The sequence below is a fragment of the Vulpes lagopus genome, chromosome 13 (genome assembly GCF_018345385.1).
Source record: "Vulpes lagopus strain Blue_001 chromosome 13, ASM1834538v1, whole genome shotgun sequence".
Classification (NCBI taxonomy): domain Eukaryota; kingdom Metazoa; phylum Chordata; class Mammalia; order Carnivora; family Canidae; genus Vulpes; species Vulpes lagopus.
In genome coordinates this window covers 47843764-47865646 of record NC_054836.1, presented here as the reverse complement: position 1 = coordinate 47865646, position 21883 = coordinate 47843764, and the positions used below count along the sequence as shown (strand labels likewise).

Genomic DNA, 21883 nt, shown 5'->3' with positions numbered 1-21883 from the left:
GAGTTGCTATTCTTATGGGGCTCCTGGAAATTAAAACACACACACATGCACGAGAACCACTCTAGGCAGTTTTGTCCTCCAACGTTCATTTTCCATCTAGGCAGAATGAGACTATTGTGGACATTTGGGGAATAAAATGTAGAATGGTAATTATTGTTTCATTTGTCACATTTAGAATGATTTGCCCAACTGAGTTTCATTGCTTTAAATACTAAGAAGGTCAAAATAATGAAAAAAATGGATAATTTTCTATGATTTATGTTAATTTAACCACATGCACAGACTCACCCACAGGTGGACCAACAGAGAGCTTTGTTTAGGCCCAGAAGGCAATTGATCTTCAAACCCCCAATGGGATGGGCATCCGGGGTGGCTCAGCAGCTTAGCACCGCCTTCCGCCCAGGGCTTGATCCTGGGGACCTGGAATCGAGTCCCACATCGGGCTCCCTGCTTCTCCCTCTGCCTGTCTCTGTGCCTCTCTCTTTCTCTCTCTCTGATCATGAGTAAATAAAACCCCAATGGGAAAACGACCTGGAATCAGTCCATGGATTTGAACCAGCTCTCAATAAAATCATCTAACCCATTCTCCAAAAAAAAATAAAAGGAACTGATTGATGATTCAAACAAAATGTGGGGGTGGGGGGGAGAGGACTCTGAGCTTGTCTCCACCCTCCAGCAGAGCTGGATAGTCACCAAGTTATTCTGAACACCCAAGAAGTCAGTCCGAGTCCGAGAGAACAAAACCTGTAAGCCTCCAAGTAGAAACACGACCACCTTTGTGGAAGGGAGGAGGCAGGGCAATTCGCGGGGGGAGGCAGCGGGTGCAAGCCTCGGGGAGGAGCCTGCACCGTGTTGGCAGTGGCGCAGCGCACAAGCTGCATATGCTCGCGACCCGGGAGGATGCGTCCGGATTCAAGGTGCTCTGGTGGCCGAGGGGAGCACAATCCCCGGAGGATCCCTTGGGTCACAGGAGGAACAGGTGGCGCCACAGTGCAGCGCTGTTCCCAGGCATGGGGCCCTGCAGCCCACGGAGCAGGCTGCCCCTCGGGTCTGCGGAGGGCAAGCGGGTGACACCTGCGCCACCTGCGCCACCTGCGCCACCTGCGCCACCTGCGCCACGCGCGCCACCTGCGCTACTTGCGCCCAGGGGAGCGCCCTGCTCCTCCCAGCAGGCGTCCCTGACATTTTGGAGTTTGGAAACTGGGTCACAGGCCTGAGCCAGCGCACCCAGGCCGCCCTGCGCATCCCAGCAGCCCCGCCCGCAGGTGGCCGGGAGGCCAGGCGCCCGCAGGCCTCTCCCCCAAGACCCCTGGAAACCACAGCTCCCCCCAGGGCAGCTCCGGGGGAAAGAGCATCGAGCTTCCTTTCCACTTTTATTCTTTATTTCTTCTTATATTTTCATGTATTATATTTTGCAATTCCCTTTTTCTAATGTTTTATTATGATTCTTTAAAAATTTTTGTATCTATGATTTTCATAGATATATATGAAATTTATATATGTATATATGAATTTTCATATGTATGCTTTTCATATTTTTTCATATATATACTGGTCTACTTTCATTTTATTTATCTCAGGATCTAGATTCTTTTTTTTTTTAAGATTTTATTTATTTATTCATGAGAAATGCAGGCAGAGGGAGAAGCAGGCTCCATGCAAGGAGCCGGATGTGGGACTCGATCCTGGGACTCCAGGTTGAAGGCAGATGCTTAACCACTGAGCCACCCAGGCATCCCAAGGGATCTAGATCCTTTTAACAAGCAGACCCAAGCATTCCAGGATCTAGTTGTTTTCCTTGTTTTGTATTTTTGTTTTGTTTGTTTTTTGGGTTTTTTTATTTTTTTGTTTGTTTTTGCTTTGTTTTTGTTTTTTTTTGCATGTTTGTTTTGTTTTTGTTGTTCCTTTTTCTCTTCTGAACTCTTTTATTTCTGGACAAAATGACAAGATGGAGGAAATCCCCCAAAGAAAGAACATGAGGTAGAATTCATGGCCAGGGATTTAATCAATACAGCTATGAGTAAGATGTCTGAACGAGAATTGAAAATAATGATTCTAAGGATACTAGCTGGGCTTGAAAAAAGCATAGAAGACACTAGAGAATCCCTTACCATAGAGATAAAAGAACTAAAATCTAGTTAGGCCAAAATTTAGAATGCTATAACCAAGATGCAAACACAAATGGAGGCCATAAAAACGAGGATGGATAAAGCAGAGAAGTGAATCAGTGATATAGAGGATAAAATTATGGAAAATAATGAAACTGAAAAGAAGAGGAAAAAAAAAAAAGGTAATGGACCACGAAAGTAGACTTTGGGAATTCAGTGACTTAGTAAAATGTAATGACATTTGTATCATAGGAGTCTCAGATGATGAAATGAGAGATTAAAGGGCAGAAGATTTATTGATCAAATTATAGCTGAAACCTCCCTAATCTGGGGAAGGACACAGACATCAAAATCCAAGAAATACAGAAAACTCCCATTAAATCCAACAAAAGCTAGCCATCACCAAGGCATATCATAGTCAAATTCACAAAATACACAGACAAGGAAAGAATCCTGAAAGCAGCAAAGGAAAAAAGGTCCTTAACCTAGGAGAAGACAGATCAGGTTCACAGTGAATCTGTCCAAAGAGACTTAGCAGGCCAGAAAGAAGAAGAAAATATTCAATGTGTTGAATGGGAAAAATATGCAGATAAGAATTCTTTATCCAGCAAAGCCATCATTCAGAATAAAAGAGAGATACAGAGTTTTTCAGACAAACAGAAACTAAAGGGGTTCATGATCATTAAACCAGCCCTGCAAGAAATTTTAAGGGGAAACTCTTTGAGTGGAGAAAAAAGACCAAAAACAACAAAGACTAGAAAGGGCCAGATAGTGTCACCAGAGAGCAATACCAACTATACAGGTAACACAATGGCACTAAATTCATATCTCTCCGGATCCCTGGGTGGCGCAGCAGTTTAGCGCCTGCCTTTGGCCCAGGGCGCGATCCTGAAGACCCTGGATCGAATCCCACGTCGGGCTCCCGGTGCATGGAGCCTGCTTCTCCCTCTCCCTGTGTCTCTGCCTCTCTCTCTCTCTCTCTGTGTGTGTGTGTGACTATCATAAATAAAAATTAAAAAAAAATATTTTAAAAAAAATAAAATAAATTCATATCTCTCAATAATCACTCTGAATGCAAATGGACTAAATGCTCCCATCAAAAAGACATTGGGTATCAGAATGGATGAAAAAACAAGATCCATCTATATGTGCTTACAAGAGACCCATTTTAGACCTAAACATACCTGCAGATTGAAAGTGAGGGGATAGAGAACCATCTATCATGCTAATGGATGTCGAAAGAAAGCCAGTGTAGCCATACTTATATCAGACTAACTAGATTTTAAAATAAAGACTGTAACGAGAGATGAAGAAAGGCATTATATCATAATTAAGGGGTCCATCCATCAAAAAGATCTAACAATTGTAAATATGCCCTCAACTTGAGAGCACCCAAATATATAAATCAACTAATAATAAACATAAAGAAACTCATTGATAATAATACAATGACAGTAGGGGACTCTAATACTCCACTTATAGCAATGGACAGATAGATCATCTAAGCAGAAAATCAACAAGAAAACAATGGCTTTGAATGACACACTGGCCCAGGTGGATTTAATAAATATACTCAGAACATTTCATCTTAAACTGCAGAATACATATTCTTCTGAAGTGCACATGGAACATTCTCCAGAATAGATCATATACTGAGTCACAAACCAGCCCTCAACAAGTACAAACAGATCGAGATCAATACCATGTATATTTTTAGACCACAACACTATGAAACTGGAAGTCAGCCACAAGAAAAAATTTGGAAAAACCTCAAATACATGGAGGTTAAAGAACCTCCTACTAAAGAATGAATAGGTTAGCCAGGAAACTAATGAAGAATTTTAAAAATATATGGAAGCAAATAAAAATGAAAGCACGACAACCCAAAACCTTTGGGATGTAGCAAAAGCAATCCTAAGAGGGTAGTATATTGCAGTATAGGCCTATCTCAAGAAACAAGAAAAGTTTCAAATACACAACTTAACCGTACACCTAAAGGAGCTAGTAATGGAACAGCAAATAAAGCCTAAAGCCAGAAGAGGAAGGGAAATAATAAAGATTAGAGCAGAAATGAATGATGTAGAAACAAACAAACAAAAACAGTAGAATGGATTGATGAAACCAAGAGCTGTCTCTTTGAAAGAATTAATAAAATTGATAAACCACTACCCAGACTTATCAAAAAACAAAGAGAAAGATAAAATCACAAATGATAGAGGAGAGATCACAACCAACACCACAGAAATACAAAATTATGAGAATACTATGAAAATTATATGCCAACAAACTGAGTAACCTGGAAGAAATGGACAAATTCCTAGAAACTTTAAAACTACCAAAACTAAAACAGGAAGAAATAGAAAATCTGAACAGATCCATAGCTAGCAAAGAAATTGAATCAGTAATCAAAAATCTCCCAACAAACAAAAGTCTTGGGCTGGATGACTTCCCAGGGGAATTCTATCAGACATTTAAAGAAGAGCTAATGCCTACTCTTCTCAAACTTCCAAAAAATAGAAATGAAAGGAAAATGTCCAAATACATTCTACAAAGCCAGCATTATGTTGATTCCAAAACCAAAGATCCCACTAAAAAGGAGAATTTTAGGCTGATATCCCTGATAAATGTGGATGTAAAAATTCTCAGTGAAACACTAGCAAATCAAATTTGATGGTACATTAAAAGAATTATTCAGGGGGAGGGGCAAGATGGCGGAGGAGTAGGGTCTCCAGGTCACCTGTCCTCAGCAAATTACCTAGAAAACCATCCAATCATCCTGAAAACCTACGAATTCGGCCTGAGATTTAAAGAGAGACCAGCTGGAACGCTACAGTGAGAAGAGTTCGCGCTTCTATCAAGGTAGGAAGACGGGGAAAAAGAAATAAAGACACAAAAGGCCTCCGAGGGGGAGGGGCCCGCGAGGAGCCGGGCTGAGGCCGGGGCGAGTGTCCCCAGGACAGGAGAGCCCCGTCCCGGAGGAGCAGGAGCTGCACCGACCTTCCCCGCGGAAAGGGGCTCCCCGGGAATTGGAGCAGGATCCCCAGAAAGGCGGGGACGCCCTCGGGCTCCCGGGGACAGTAACAGAGGAACTGCGCCCCGGAGATGCGCCGAGCTCCCTAAGGGCTGCAGCGCTCGGCGGGACCCGGAGCAGCTCGGAGGGGCTCGGGCGGCGGCTCCGCGGAGGGGGCTGCGCGGCTCCGGGAACAGCTCGGAGGGGCTCGGGCGGCGGCTCCGCGGAGGGGGCTGCGGGGCTCCGGGAACAGCTCGGAGGCGGCGGCTCGGGTGGAGGAAGAAGCTACGCGGAGGGGGCGGCGCGGCTCCGGGAACAGCTCGGAGGGGCTCGGGCGGCGGCTCCGCGGAGGGGGCTGCGTGGCTCCGGGAACAGCTCAGCGGCGGCGGCTCGCGCAGAGGAAGAAGCTCCGCGCGGAGGGGGCTGCGCGGCTCCGGGAACAGCTCGGAGAGGCTCGGGCGGCGGCTCCGCGGAGGGGGCTGCACCGCCGGGAGCGCGAATCCAACAGCGCAGGCCCCGGAGCACAGGGCGCCGGGACACAGCCCAGGATCCGGCCTCCCCCGGGACAGGCAGAGGCCGGGAGGGCCCAGGACAGCAAGGACGCTCCTGCCTGGAACTGAGCAGATCAGCGGCCCCGCCCCGGAGCCCCCAGGCCCTGCAGACGGAGAGCCCCGGAGCTACTGCGGGGGCTGGATCCAGGGTCCCAGAGCTGCCCCCGCCACTGTGGCTTCCTCCCGGGGCCTCACGGGGTGAACAACCCCCACCGAGCCCTGCACCAGGCAGGGGCAGAGCAGCTCCCCCAAGTGCTAACACCTGAGAATCAGCACAGCAGGCCCCTCCCCCAGAAGACCAGCGAGACGGACCAGTTCCAAGGGAAATCAAGGGACTTAAACTACACAGAATCGGAAGATACTCCCCCGTGGTTTTTTTTGTTTTTTGTTTTTTTGTTTTTGTTTTTGTTTTTTTTTTTTTGTTTTGTTTTGTGCTTTTTTTTTCTCTCTTTCTTCTTGATTTCTGATTGCTTCCCCCACCCCCCCTTTTTCTTTTTTCTCCTTTCTTTCTTTTTCTTTCTTTTTCTTCTCTTTTTCCCCTATTTTTTTCTTCTTTCTCTTTTTTCTTTTTCTCTTTTCTTTCCTTCTCTCTCTTTTTCTCCTTTTCCCAATACAACTTGTTTTTGGCCACTCTGCACTAAGCAAAATGACTAGAAGGAAAACCCCTCAAAAAAAAGAATCAGAAACAGCCCACTCTCCCACAGAGTTACAAAATATGGATTACAATTCAATGTCAGAAAGCCAATTCAGAAGCACTATTTTACAGCTACTGGTGGCTCTAGAAAAAACCATAAAGGACTCAAGAGACTTCATGACTGCAGAATTTAGATCTAATCAGGCAGAAATTAAAAATCAATTAAATGAGATGCAATCCAAGCTAGAAGTCCTAACGACGAGGCTTGACGAGGTGGAAGAACGAGTGAGTGACATAGAAGACAAGTTGATGGCAAAGAGGGAAACTGAGGAAAAAAGAGACAGGCAATTAAAAGACCATGAGGATAGATTAAGGGAAATAAATGATAGCCTGAGGAAGAAAAACCTACGTTTAATTGGGGTTCCCGAGGGCGTGGAAAGGGACAGAGGGCCAGAATATGTATTTGAACAAATCCTAGCTGAAAACTTTCCGAATCTGGGAAGGGAAACAGGCATTCAGATCCAGGAAATAGAGAGATCCCCCCCTAAAATCAACAAAAACCGTTCAACACCTCGACATTTAATAGTGAAGCTTGCAAATTCCAAAGATAAGGAGAAGATCCTTAAAGCAGCAAGAGACAAAAAGTCCCTGACTTTTATGGGGAGGAATATTAGGGTAACAGCAGACCTCTCCACAGAGACCTGGCAGGCCAGAAAGGGCTGGCAGGATATATTCAGGGTCCTAAATGAAAAGAACATGCAACCAAGAATACTTTACCCCGCAAGGCTTTCATTCAAAATGGAAGGAGAGATAAAGAGCTTCCAAGACAGGCAGGAACTGAAAGAATATGTAACCTCCAAACCAGCTCTGCAAGAAATTTTAAGGGGGACTCTTAAAATTCCCCTTTAAGAAGAAGTTCAGTGGAACAATCCACAAAAACAAGGACTGAATAGATATGATGACACTAAACTCATATCTATCAATAGTAACTCTGAATGTGAACGGGCTTAATGACCCCATCAAAAGGCGCAGGGTTTCAGACTGGATAAAAAAGCAGGACCCATCTATTTGCTGTCTACAAGAGACTCATTTTAGACAGAAGGACACCTACAACCTGAAAATAAAAGGTTGGAGAACCATTTACCATTCAAATGGTCCTCAAAAGAAAGCAGGGGTTGCCATCCTTATATCAGATAAATTAAAATTTACCCCGAAGACTATAGTGAGAGATGAAGAGGGACACTATCTCATACTCAAAGGATCTATCCAACAAGAGGACTTAACACTCCTCAATATATATGCCCCGAATGTGGGAGCTGCCAAATATTTAAACCAATTAATAACCAAACTCAAGAAATACCTTGATAATAATACACTTATACTTGGTGACTTCAATCTAGCTCTTTCTACCCTGGATAGGTCTTCTAAGCACAACATCTCCAAAGAAACGAGAGCTTTAAATGATACACTGGACCAGATGGATTTCACAGATATCTACAGAACTTTACATCCAAACTCAACTGAATACACATTCTTCTCAAGTGCACATGGAACTTTCTCCAGAATAGACCACATACTGGGTCACAAATCGGGTCTGAACCGATACCAAAAGATCGGGATAGTCCCCTGTATATTCTCAGACCATAATGCCTTGAAATTAGAACTTAATCACAACAAGAAATATGGAAGGACCACAAACACGTGGAGGTTAAGGACCATCCTGCTAAAAGATGAAAAGGTCAGCCAGGAAATTAAGGAAGAATTAAAAAGATTCATGGAAACTAATGAGAATGAAGATACAACCGTTCAAAATCTTTGGGATGCAGCAAAAGCAGTCCTGAGGGGGAAATACATCGCAATACAAGCATACATTCAAAAACTGGAAAGATCTCAAATTCAAAAGCTCACCTTACACATAAAGGAACTAGAGAAAAAGCAACAAATAGACCCCACCCCCAGCAGAAGAAGAGAGTTAATTAAAATTCGAGCAGAACTCAATGATATCGAGACCAAAAGAACTGTGGAGCAGATCAACAGAACCAGGAGTTGGTTCTTTGAAAGAATTAATAAGATAGATAAACCATTAGCCAACCTTATTAAAAAGAAGAGAGAGAAGACTCAAATTAATAAAATCATGAATGAGAAAGGGGACATCACTACCAACACCAAGGAAATACAAACGATTTTAAAAACATATTATGAACAGCTGTACGCCAATAAATTAGGAAATCTAGAAGAAATGGACGCATTCCTGGAAAGCCACAAACTACCAAAACTGGAGCAGGAAGAAATAGAAAACCTGAACAGGCCAATAACCAGGGAGGAAATTGAAGCAGTCATCAAAAACCTCCCAAGACACAAGAGTCCAGGGCCAGATGGCTTCCCAGGGGAATTCTATCAAACGTTTAAAGAAGAAATCGTACCTATTCTACTAAAGCTGTTTGGAAAGATAGAAAGAGATGGAGTACTTCCAAATTCGTTCTATGAGGCCAGCATCACCTTAATTCCGAAACCAGACAAAGACCCCACCAAAAAGGAGAATTACAGACCAATATCCCTGATGAACATGGATGCAAAAATTCTCAACAAGATACTAGCCAATAGGATCCAACAACACATTAAGAAAATTATTCACCATGACCAAGTAGGATTTATCCCTGGGACACAAGGCTGGTTCAACACTCGTAAAACCATCAATGTGATTCATCATATCAGCAAGAGAAAAACCAAGAACCATATGATACTCTCATTAGATGCAGAGAAAGCATTTGACAAAATACAGCATCCATTCCTGATCAAAACCCTTCAGAGTGTTGGGATAGAGGGAACTTTCCTCGACATCTTAAAAGCCATCTACGAAAAGCCCACAGCAAATATCATTCTCAATGGGGAAGCACTGGGAGCCTTTCCCCTAAGATCAGGAACAAGACAGGGATGTCCACTCTCACCACTGCTGTTCAACATAGTTCTGGAAGTCCTCGCCTCAGCAATCAGACAACAAAAAGACATTAAAGGCATTCAAATTGGCAAAGAAGAAGTCAAACTCTCCCTCTTCGCCGATGACATGATACTCTACATAGAAAACCCAAAAGCCTCCACCCCCAGATTGCTAGAACTCATACAGCAATTTGGTAGCGTGGCAGGATACAAAATCAATGCCCAGAAATCAATGGCATTTCTATACACTAACAATGAGACTGAAGAAAGAGAAATTAAGGAGTCAATCCCATTTACAATTGCACCCAAAAGCATAAGATACCTAGGAATAAACCTAACCAAAGAGGTAAAAGATCTATACCCTAAAAACTATAGAACACTTCTGAAAGAAATTGAGGAAGACACAAAGAGATGGAAAAATATTCCATGCTCATGGATTGGCAGAATTAATATTGTAAAAATGTCAATGTTACCCAGGGCAATTTATACGTTTAATGCAATCCCTATCAAAATACCATGGACTTTCTTCAGAGAGTTAGAACAAATTATTTTAAGATTTGTGTGGAATCAGAAAAGACCCCGAATAGCCAGGGGAATATTAAAAAAGAAAACCTTAGCTGGGGGCATCACAATGCCAGATTTCAGGTTATATTACAAAGCTGTGGTCATCAAGACAGTGTGGTACTGGCACAAAAACAGACACATAGATCAATGGAACAGAATAGAGAACCCAGAAGTGGACCCTGAAATGTACGGCCATCTAATATTCGATAAAGGAGGAAAGACTATCCATTGGAAGAAAGACAGTCTCTTCAATAAATGGTGCTGGGAAAATTGGACATCCACATGCAGAAGAATGAAACTGGACCACTCTCTTTCACCATACACAAAGATAAACTCAAAATGGATGAGAGATCTAAATGTGAGACAAGATTCCATCAAAATCCTAGAGGAGAACACAGGCAACACCCTTTTTGAACTTGGCCACAGTAACTTCTTGCAAGATACATCCACGAAGGCAAAAGAAACAAAAGCAAAAATGAACTATTGGGACTTCATCAAGATAAGAAGCTTTTGCACAGCAAAGGATACAGTCAACAAAACTAAAAGACAACCTACAGAATGGGAGAAGATATTTGCAAATGACATATCAGATAAAGGGCTAGTTTCCAAAATCTATAAAGAACTTATTAAACTCAACACCAAAGAAACAAACAATCCAATCATGAAATGGGCAAAAGACATGAAGAGAAATCTCACAGAGGAAGACATGGACATGGCCAACATGCACATGAGAAAATGCTCTGCATCACTTGCCATCAGGGAAATACAAATCAAAACCACAATGAGATACCACCTCACACCAGTGAGAATGGGGAAAATTAACAAGGCAGGAAACAACAAATGTTGGAGAGGATGTGGAGAAAAGGGAACCCTCTTACACTGTTGGTGGGAATGTGAACTGGTGCAGCCACTCTGGAAAACTGTGTGGAGGTTCCTCAAAGAGTTAAAAATAGACCTGCCCTACGACCCAGCAATTGCACTGTTGGGGATTTACCCCAAAGATTCAGATGCAATGAAACGTCGGGACACCTGCACCCCGATGTTTCTATCAGCAATGGCCACAATAGCCAAACTGTGGAAGGAGCCTCGGTGTCCATCGAAAGATGAATGGATAAAGAAGATGTGGTTTATGTATACAATGGAATATTACTCAGCAATTAGAAACGACAAATACCCACCATTTGCTTCAACGTGGATGGAACTGGAGGGTATTATGCTGAGTGAAATAAGTCAATCGGAGAAGGACAAACAGTGTATGTTCTCATTCATTTGGGGAATATGAATAATAGTGAAAGGGAATATAAAGGAAGGGAAAAGAAATGTTGGGAAATATCAGGAAGGGAGACAGAACATAAAGACTCCTAACTCGGGGAAACGAACTAGGGGTGGTGGAAGGGGAGGAGGGCGGGTGTTGGAGGGGAATGGGTGACGGGCACTGAGGTGGACACTTGACGGGATGAGCACTGGGTGTTTTTCTGTATGTTGGTAAATTAAACACCAATAAAAGTTAATTAATAAAAAAAAAAATTAAAAAAAAAAAAAAAAAAAAAAAAGAATTATTCACCAAGATTAAATGGGATTTATTCCTGGGCTGCAGGGGTGCTTCAGTATTCACAAATCAATCAACATGATACACCACATTAATAAAAGAAAGGATAAAAATCATATGATCCTGTCAATAGATGCAAAAAAAAAAAAAAGCATTTGACAAAATGCAGCATCTTTTCTGATAAAAACCCATAACTAAGTATGGATAGAGGAAACATACCTCAATACCATAAAGGTCATATACAAAAGACCCACAGCTAACATCATTCTCAGTGGGGAAAAACTGAGAAGGGCCTTTTGCTTATAGTCAGGAACAAGACAAAGATATCCACTCTCACCATTACTATTTAACATAGTACTGGAAGTCTTAGCCTCAGCAATCATATAACAAAAAAGAAATAAAAGGCACCAAATTGGCAAGGAAGAAGTCAAACTTTCACTATTTGTAGATGACGTGATACTCTATGTATAAAATATGAAAGACTCCACCAAAAAATCGGTAGAATTCATACATGAATTCAGCAAAGTCACAGGATATAAAATCAATGTGCAGAAATCTGCTGCATTTCTATACACCCATAAGAAAGCAGCAGAAAAAGAAATCAAGGAGACAATCCCATTTGCAATTGCACCAAAAACAATAAGATACCTAGAAATAAACCTAAAGCAGTAAAAGATCTGTACTCTGAAAACTATAGAACACTAAATGAAAGAAATTGAAGAGGACACAAAGAAATAGAAAAGAATTCCATGCTGATGGATTGGAAAAACAAATATTGTTAAAAAGTCAATGCTACCCATAGCAATCTACACATATAATGTAATCCCCATCAAAATACAACCAGCATTTTTTCACAGAGCTAGAAAGCACAATCCTAAAATTTGCATGGAACCACACAAGACCTCCATGTAGCCAAAGCAGTTCTGAAAAAGAAAAACAAAATGGAGGCATCATGATTCTGGATTTCAAGCTATACTACAAAGCTGTTGTCATCAAAACAATATGGTACTTGCACAGAAACAGACTCATAGAGCAATGGAACAGAATAGAGAACTCAGAAATGGACCCACAACTATATGGTTGACAATCTTCAACAAAGCAGGAAAGAGTATCCAATAGAAATGACAGTCTTTTCAACAAATGGTGTTGGGAAAGGTGGACAGCCACATGCAGAAGAATGAAACTGGACCACTTTCTTACACCATACACAAGAATACATTCAAAATGGATGAAAGATCTTAATGTGAGGTAGGAAACCATCAAAATCTTAGAGAACACAGGCAGTAGTAACCTCTTTGACCTCGGCCATAGCAACTTCTTACCAGACATGTCACCACAGGCAAGGAAAACAAAAGCAAAATTGAAATATTGGGACTTCGTCGAGTTAAAAAGCTTCTGCACAGCAAAGGAAACAATCAGCAAAACCAAAAGGCAGCCTACAGAATGGGAGAAGATATTTGCAAATGACATATCTGATAAAGGGCTAGTATCCAAGATCTACAAAGAACTTATCAATCTCAACAACCAAAAAACAAATAATCCAGTTAAGAAATGGTCAGAAGACATAAATAGACACTTTTCCAAAAAAGATACCCAGGTAGCTAAAAGACACATGAGAAGATGCTCGGCATCATAAGGGAAATACAAATTAAAACCATGATGAGATACCATCTCACATCGCGAAGATGGCTAAAATTAACCATCAACACAAGAAACAACAGGCATTGGGGAGCATGCAGAGAAAGGGGAACCATCTTGCACTGTTGATGGGAATGCAAACTGGTGCAGCCATTCTGGAGAAGAGTTTGGAGGTTCCTCAAAATGTTAAAAGTAGAACTACCCTACGATCCAGCAATTGCACACTAGATGTTTGCCCACAGGATGCACAAATACAGATTCAAAGGAATCCATGCACCTTGATGTTTATAGCAGCATTGTCAACAATAACCAAACTATGGAGAGAGCTAAAATGTCCATCAGCTGATGAATGGATAAAGAAAATGTGATACACACACACACACACACACACACACACACACATCACTATATATATCACTATGTATATATATATATATAGAATATTCCTCAGCCATCAGAAAGAATGAAACCTTGCCATTTGCAGCAACATGGATGGAGCTTGAGTATATTATGCTTAAGTGAAATAAGTCAGCCAGAGAAAGACAAATACCATATGATCTCACTCAGCATGTGAAGTTTAAGAAAGAAAACAGATGAACATATGGGAAGGGGGAAAAGAGAAAATGGAGAGAAGGAAACAAGCCATAAGAGACTCTTAATGATAGAGAACAAACTGAGGGCTGATGGAGGGAGGTGGGTGGGGGATGGCCTAGATGGGTGATGGGTATTAAGGAGGGCACTTGGGAGGAGCACTGGGTGTTGTATGTAAGTGATGAGTCACTGAATTCTACTCCAAAAATCAATATTGCACTGTATGTTAACTACCTAAAATTTAAATTTAAAAAAAGAGATAGAAAGCATACTTAGTAAATTTAGACATTTGGGTGGAATAGGTATTATGTTTGATGATTAAGTCATAATTTAAAATTATCTCTGTTCTAGAGTGAGTAAAAAAGATTATTTTAAGTACAAAAAATGTACCCATTATGTATTTCTCTTTCCATCTCAACAAAATTAAGAAAATATTGATTCTATTTCCCTTATAGAATACTATTTGGTGAATAGTCACGATGAGTAAACTTCTTTGAGAGTCAAACTGTGATCCATTTAATGTTAAAACAAATTCATCAAGGGTGAATTTTTTTCAAAGGAAAGAAGATAGACTAATGGCTGTTGTGCCTTTGGTTTACCTATCACGCTGTGCCAATAGCATCAAAGCATTCTCAGAGAATTTATTGCATTCAGCAACAATATGCTTAATTTTCTTGGAATTTAAACTAAACACCAAGAGAGAATAATACACAAACACACGTGTCTACAATGTTCCAGATTGACCATGGTTAAGATTTTGACATATTTACATCCTCTTTCTTTTGTGGAATTAGAATGTGGCATATGAACTTGAAACACCCTTTGGCTTCCCCTCACCCCCAGTTGCATTCTTCCTCCCATCTCCCTAGAGAGAATCACTTATATGAATTTGATGAACTTCTTGTCAAGTTTGACACTTTCACATTCACTTGTATGAATCCATAAACAATGTTTGGTATTGTTCAGTAGGTAACTTTTTTTACGTATCTTTTGGTAAAACAAATCAAATCTAGAAAGCCACACAAAATAACTTTATAGTTTTATCAGTTATTAAAAAGTGAATACCCTTGTAAATGTAGCCCGGGTCAAGAAGGCACAGGTAGGTAGCTACTCCCCTTTCCATCATAAATCACTTCTTTTGCCTAAAGGAACAGCATCCTGAATTTTTATGTAATCACCTTTTTCATTGCTTTATGCTTTTATCATCCAAGTGAGCATTCCCTACACTATAGTCTTGCCTAGTTTAAAATTTTTTGATATGTCTTTTAAGTCTATTTTAATCTACAAGTTTTCTTCCCATCCTGTCCTTTGTCGTGTAATTTAATTGTGGAATTTGTCCTGTAGAGTTTCCCACAGTCTGGATTTTGCTGATTGCCTCCCTGTGGTATGATTGAATATGTTGTTCTGTGTTCTGTATTTCCTGAAATTTTGCAGCTAGATCCAGAGGCTTGATCAGACTCCAGTTTGATTTCTTTGGCAAGACTATAAATGGTGATGCTTTCTTTCACTGGGAGACCGTTATATGTGGTTTTCTCTTTTTTCCTTTTGTGATATTAGCAGCTCTTGATGCTCAATAACTAGATCTGTTACTTCACTGGGAGTTGCAAAATGGTGCTATTCAAATATATCATTTATATTATATTTAGTGGTGGAAATGCATTGGAGGCACCTTCCCTCGTCCTTATCATATTGTAGAGACATTTTTCCCTACTGTCATTAATGGTATTGTTCATAGTAGGAAAGGCAGGATAAATGCCTCATTCCTTGGCCTTATTTGCTCATTTTCAAATAATTCATTACCTTTCTGTTATCATCCCATAGTAGTCAATCAGTTTTCTTTAAAATATGGGCCCAGCCCATTATGAACTCTTGAATTTATACATATTTGATATGTATTGTTGTGTAGACCACAACAGATTTTTGGTCTATGTCAATTATTATCCTTTTGTAACTCAAATTGTCACATGTTTGACCGGTGGGAACTTCTTCAAGTTGGCTCCTGAGTCCTTTTGACATGAGCCTAAGTAACTTTTGATAGCTTCTTCACTAATTGGTATGACAAGATGTTCCATCCCTGTCTTGTACATTTCCAGCCCCAGACTTGAAATCAGTCATTTCTCTCAAAAAATCTGGTTTCTACTAGTGAAAAATAGTATTTTAAGACCACAGTCTGGGAACATAGGGATGTTCATTGCTACTGAGGTGGTCATTCTTTGTAGGCCTCTGCAGTAGACAAGGACAGAAAAAAATACATATATTTACATATACCTCTATATACATTTACCCATCTTACATATAATTTTAAGATAAAATATCTAGTGAGTTTATACTGACACTTCAAATTCAAATTCAGGACTACAGGATTTTGTTTTTCTACAGGATTTTCTTCTTAATCTCTTCCATATCATATCTCCTTCTTTCCACACTTGAAGTCCTAATTCTAAAGGACAAAGGGATAAAATACCCCATAATTATTCACTCATCTATCCCTCATTACCCATATAACAGTCCCAGAATATCAATCCTAGCACTCCTGCCATTAATATACTTCATAATCATTGAGAGCACTTAAAATTGTTTTCTGCATATACTTTTCTCCTTTCTTCACCCTTTGTAATCATTGCACTGTATGGCCCGAGCATGCAGCTATTACGTACAATACCCATTCCCTGCCCACCCTCACTTAGCTCAGTCCCATCAGTAACTATTTGATTGATGTTCATCACCAGCCCTTATGAGGATGCCTCTCTAGTCAAGTTGTCTAGAGCTCATTCCTCAGGAAAGCCTCCTGGGAACAATATTCCTTGAATTTTTGCATGTCAATAACAAGCTTCTGTGCCCTTTACACTTGAAAGTCAGTTGTTTTCTGGATATCTAAATCCTTGGCACACAATTTCTTTCCCTAAGTATCTTAAATGTGACTTTAAAAAGCCTACTGATAATCTAATTCCCTTTTTCCTGTAATTGCTGCTTTTGCCTAGAAATTCAAAGATTCTTTTTTCTTTTCTTCTATAAAATTCAGTCTTCTAACTACAATGTGTCTTCATGTCAGTTGTCGTATGTTGGTGTCAGGAATGTAATGTGCTCTCAAGTATATTTTTTTTAATAATTTCAGGAAAGTTGTTTACTTATTCCATTTCCTTGAGTTGGTTTTCTTTATCAGGGATTTCTAATATCCATATTTTGAATCTTCTTTGCCTAACCTCAATATGTTGCCTATCTCTTGAATACTTTCTATTCCTTTTTTTAATCTTGAAAGTTTTTTTCTCTTTTTCACTTTGTATTTTTCATAAGACATTAGCTATTGTATTCAGTTCTTGTGTTCATTCTAGTTCAGACTTCATTTCCCTTGTAATCTTGCATTCTTCCCTGAGTTCTTTTATTCCATGACTGAGTTATTCTGATTTCTGTTGTTCTTTCATGACATCAACAGCATTTTATTAATGCCTCTTAGCTCATTTTGAAATACTATCTTATGTTTTAGTCCTTTTTTGGGCTTGACTTTCTGGTATGCTTTTGCTCTCTGTAGGGATGCAAGTCTGTTCCTTATTCTTTTTTTTTTTTCTTATAATAACTTTGTATGGGAGTTGACCTAGATACATTTCTGTTACTCATTTTTATGTGAAATTAGTTTTCCAAAACTCTTAAAAAGAGAGGTGGTTCAGGATACTTTTCTAGATCCACAGAACTTTTTTTGTTGTTCTTACGTAGTGTTCACATGGATACACACACACACACACACCACGACACCTTGCTGAGTTTCTGACTGTTCCCCTGCCCACTTTTACCTGGATTTTCCCTTTCCTTTGCTTCTGTCCAGCTCAGTGTTATTTCTAGACTCAGGAGTTTCTCCTCAAAAACTGTGTGCATGCTGTCCTGGAAGACAGCTCTGGCAGGTCAGTTTCTACAATTTGTAGACGGCCTGGACAGGCCAGCCCCTTAGTCCTTCTAGCCTTGAGCCCCTTGCACGCATCTGCTAACACAGTGGGCAAAACTCCTCCTCCCAGTCTCCGCAGCTATTCTTTAATTGGCCCACCATACTTTGTATGTAATACCTATGGACTGTTCCGGGATTCCCCTATTCACTTTTTTTTTTTTTTTCTGGCGTTCCATTGCTTGCTTTCTTTTACTTAGTCCCACACAGACATTGATAACCTACAAGTCTTGTGGCCATGAATGGTTTATCCTTGCCTAAATGTGTTTTAGGGTTTATGGAGATACCTACTTTTGTTACAACTGTCCATAGGTTTGGGGTTTTTCAATCCACGAGCAATTTTTTTCCTCCCCTCTTAGGTAGAAATTCCCAAAATCTGCTGCCTCCAACATCATCTTTCCAGAATCCTCTCTGTGTGGGGTTTTGCTGTTATATTAATATCTACTATTTGCACAAGCTCTGCAACTTCTGTTTTTCACCCAAAAACATGCTTTTGAAGTCTATAAACCTATGTTAAGACATAAAACCTTAGGTCAAGCCTCTTAATTGCTCTACAGTTCTTCACCATATAAATGTCCCATATTTTACTGACCCATCCTCCTATTATTGGACATTCACAATCTATTATAGCCTTACTCTGTATTTTCACATCTCTGAATTAGAGAAAGAAGAGGAAAATATTACCATTTTACAAAAAGACAGCACTAAACCCCTGAGCCACCTGGGCTGCCTCATTTTACAAAAAGGAAAAAAGTGAAAACCAGTCATAATTATCATTAAGACTTGTTTTGATTGGTTGTCGTTTCCATGTAATAGACCACACTGACACATATCATAATTTGTACCTGGGGTTTGATTTTCTCTTTTTAGGCAAAGTTGTGTTGTTCAAAGATGAAAGGCTCAGTAAAAATCCTTTTTCCTAGATGACCCTGTCCTAATGTACTAGTGAAATGTAACATTACATGGACCAAGATTGCTGGTATTCCAGGTACAGTCTGGGCTCCTTTTGACTCAGCACAGGACATTTCAGAATTTGATGAGGTAAATGGGAGTCTGAAAGTCAGATTCTGGGAAAATAAAAGTTGATACTTCACCAAGGGAAGCAAAGTAGGTATTTCAGTTTTCCACAGTGGTTTATCTTTCATCTGAAGGAATTTCAAAGCATTAAGAATGCTGCTTACGGTTATTTTCATTTTATTAACTAATGTTCTACCTCTGGATAGAAATAAGGTATTCAGTTCAGCTTAAAGGTTGTTTCATTTGACATACATAAAGACATAGTGGGCATTACTGTTTCCATTTTATGGATGTAGAAACCAGTGCGCAGAATGGCCATGCAAATTGTAAAAGGTAACAAAGATAATCAGTCTTCTAGCTCAGGATTTCTTCTTCTTAAAAACAAAATAGGTCTGAACCGTAGTGCCTACCTGCACCCAGTATTGCTTTCAGTCTGATAAGCCAGGAGAATGGGGGACAGGGAAAGTGAAATTATGTACTTCAACACACAGTTACTATTTTAAAGATTATTTTTTAAATAGTATTGTTTTTACCTCCAAAGCAATACAAGTTCAGAAAACATAACCTTAGCAGTCTGAAATCATGTAAGCAACATTCTTGAGAATAATCACTCGGTAAATCATGTTGGCCTTTCCTTGCCTGGGAAGACTTTTTTTTTTTTTTTTTTAATTCTGCAAAACATTACTGACCTTCAGTTTCACCTGCTGCTTTTGCCTCTGGCTCTCATTAGTAAACACCTTGGAAGAATCTCAGAATTGTTAATGGAAAAATGATTAATGGAATCATTCTCCCTAGGGGTCAGCAGACTCATACACTCTGAGACCCTTGCTAGAACTTCACTTTTCTTGGGTCACCTCTGCAAAAATCTTATTTTCATGGAATATGATAGCTAAAAACTCATGTAGCTTTAAAACGAGGAAGGCAACTCTCCTCAAATTCTGGAAGTTCTGAAAATCTCCAAGCAAATTGGAAATCATAGCCACAAAACTAACTGTGTGGTCAGTTAATCTCCCTGTGCTCCAAATTTCTCACCAGTACTTAGTGTATCACAATACCTTCCATACCTGGAGTAGATGAAAATAAATAAAATGTCCTAAGTATGTTGAAATGCACACTCCAAGTAACATGGGCTTTTGGAGTAAAAAAATTAATCTCTTACTGAATGATGTAGTAGATCTGTGTTTGGGGGCCTTAAGCTCTCTAAAGTTTAATGTTCCTTCCTATAGAACAAGGGTAAAAATAAGCACTCCCTCAAAACGTTCTTGTGAGAAACTTCTTCATGGTAAATGTGAAGGTGACTTCCAACCTAAAATGTTCTGGGTTTTATTTATACACATGTGTACATCTAATGTATGATGACTCCTCCCTTGCTCCTTTTTAACTCTCCTTTGCTCTTGGAATGGCCACATTTTTTTTCTTCTATGCTGTTTCAAATCTGACTCTGTAGAAATCAAATGTTCTTGTACCTTCCTGGTCGCAGATAGTTTAACTGTATACATTGTACATCAGACAGGTGACTAGCACCTAGATAGTAACTATCTTTTCCGTAGTTGTATCAATAATGGTGAGGTTATAGCTGATCAAGTTGACTGGGCTCTATCTGGCTTGCGCTGGACACTTTACATGTCTCCACTCCGTACCCTTCCGTGCTGATCTAGAATTTAGCTGTCAAGGGGGTTCTCCTCTTCCAGACTAGCCATTGCTCCAGGAGCCCCTCACTCTTAATCATCACAGAATCCGTCTGATAAATGATCACAGAATCCATTTGAGAAACAGACAGTCCTACTCAAAGAACAAGGAGAAACTTGCAGCCACTCATTTCAACTTGAGCAAAACAAGGTTCTAAAAAAAGAAAAAAAATACATACACGCGCACACACCAACATCTCTTATTTTACCAGAAAGAAGATAAATTTTCTCTTTCAAGCTGTACTGCACGAGCATAATATTGCCCAGCTCTCAGCTAAACTAGTTCTATGTTAGCTATACTTGAAACTTGCTTGCAGAGTGTTTTGCCAATTCATGTAATTTTGACTGTCTGCTACATAATTCTCCAAACCTCCTAGACAGTCTAGTGAAGGAAAATGAATCCCTTTCCCACATTTTTCAAGTGAGGGAATTGAAAGGTAAGCAATCCAAGGTCAGAAGCAGATCAACAGATGCTGAATTCGGGTCTCTGAGTCCTATGACATCAGAGGTTCTTGACACTCTCCACTGCAGTGCCCCTGCAAAGGAGCACCCAGGGGGAAGAGGAGGTGTTTTTTTTTTTTTTTATTAAAACAGTTGTATTGACGTATAATTCACACACCATGCACTTCACCCATTTAAAATGTATGATTCAATGGCTTTTAATATATTCCCACAGATGTACATCCATCACCACAATGAATTTTAGAACATTTTCATTATACTGAAAAGGACACTTGCACCTCTAAGCCGTCACTGCCCCAAATATCTATCCTCCTCAGACCTAAGCAACCATTAATTTTCTGTCTCCGTGCGTTTGCCTCTTCTAGACATTTCATATAAATGGAATTATGTTTCTTTCACTTAGTGTAATGTTTTTAATGTCCACCCATGTTGTGGCATGTGGCAGAGCTTCATTACTTTTCACAGCTGAATAATACTCTATTGTATGGATATAATCCATTTAGTTCATTCCTTCATTTGTTAATGGACATTTGGATTAAGTTGTTTCCTCTTCTTGGGTGTCTTAAATAATGCCACGATGAACATTCATGTACACGTTTTTGTGTGGATGTATATGTTTTATTCTTTTGGGTATATATCTATGAGTGGTCTTGTTGGATTATATAGTAACACTATGTTGAACCATTTGAGGAATTGTCAGACCATTTACCAAGGTGGTTGCACCGTTTTATGTTCCCACCAGTCGTGTATGAAGATTCTAATTTCTCCACATCAGTACTTGCTCTCATCTATCATTTTTATTACAGCATATCATAATGGGTGTGAAGTGGCACTTCGTTGTGGTTTTAATTTGCATTTCCTTAATAGCTAAAGATGAGCATCTTTTCATGTGCTTATTGGCCATTTGTATGTCTTCTTTGGAGAAAAATCTATTCAGATGCTTTCTTTAGGTATTTGATACCGTTCAACAGTGAAGCCATCTGGTTCTGGGCTTTTCTTTGTGGGAAGCTTTTGATTACTAATTCAATCTCTTATTATACATCTATCCAGATTGTCTATTTATTCTTGAGTCAGTTTTGGCAGTCTGTCTTTCGAGGAATTTGTCCATCTCATCTAGTTATCTAATTAGCTGTCATCAGATGTAGTATTCCCCTATGTTCTTTTCATTTCTATAAGGTCAATGTAGGGATATAATTTTAA

The 21883-nt window shown here is 40.0% G+C and overlaps 1 protein-coding gene across 2 annotated transcripts in view; it reads left to right on the top strand.

Annotated features, from left to right (window-relative positions):
- Nucleotides 1-21883, top strand: part of AOAH (acyloxyacyl hydrolase) — a 164483-nt gene that overhangs the window by 18591 nt on the left and 124009 nt on the right. The window lies entirely within an intron of this gene.